The following is a 1,051-nucleotide window of genomic DNA, read 5'->3' as shown; positions in this document are numbered from 1 at the left end:
CTTACTCTACCCTGTACACCAGAAGTGCATCGATCACAAGATAAAATATCAATTATCAACTGTCAGTCGATCATCCTCCTGAACAAGGTGCACGATGGAGGTTGCCAGTTAGACATAAGCTATCAGTACTTATTTGAGTCTGAAACAGGTGATGGGCGAAGTTCTCCTGAACCATGCAATTAGAGATAAAACGTCTAGGCGCCTCTCTTTAGCCTCTCATTCACCAGTGACCCTCTTTCTCTTTCACTCCTTCAATACAACATTGGATACCTCAACAACCAGAAATGAATGCCCTGCTTCCACAACCTTGTACCAGCAATAAGAAAGACTCCCGGGGCGGGGTACCTCATCCCCAATGCATTCGACAGCTAACAAAACTTGAATTATTATCATTAAACCTCCCCTTTTTTTCAATACTCTCCTCTCGTCAATCACCTTCACTCCCAGACACGTGCCTCATTACCAGAGTAGCCTAAGAACAACCGAATAACCTTTGTTTGTTTATGGATTTTATTTATGAGACGGTGAAGAATGAGAGTTCCAGTGGGTGGAGTTCCACATGAACATCGAAAACAGCCCAAGTTCTATAATTTTATGATACCCTTTCTCTCCCACTGGAATTGTTACTTATGGCCTTCCAACGAGACTTAATGCCCCACGATTGGGGTACAACCGAGGCGCCAGCAAAGTCGTTCACAACTTTTCATTATTTTTTTCTCTTAATTCCGCGAGTTGAGTTTCCCGGGGTTTTCCTTCTCCAAGGCCAACCAAACTTGGGGATTTGTGGGTGAATGAGGTGGAAGTGGAGGTGTTGATTGTTCCTCCTGCTTTTTATTCCAGAGATTTCAATCATTGTCAGCTCCCGTCGTTTGATGATGAATGCAGTGAGAGTTTGTTGTTCCTAGAATCGTTAATGTCTCCTCGTGCCAGGGTTTCATCTCTTGTTTCTACTCGATTTCCGAGGGTCTCATGCAGTACAGCTGTGTCACGTTCTGACTCAGGCACCAATGACTAACCTCAGCTACACCCTCGAATCCCTCAAAGCCCTGTC

This window comes from Fopius arisanus, unplaced genomic scaffold (assembly GCF_000806365.1).
Source record: "Fopius arisanus strain USDA-PBARC FA_bdor unplaced genomic scaffold, ASM80636v1 scaffold00001, whole genome shotgun sequence".
NCBI classification, from domain to species: Eukaryota; Metazoa; Arthropoda; class Insecta; order Hymenoptera; family Braconidae; genus Fopius; species Fopius arisanus.
The sequence above is the reverse complement of the archived record's forward strand: the minus strand, read 5'-3'. Positions refer to the sequence as shown.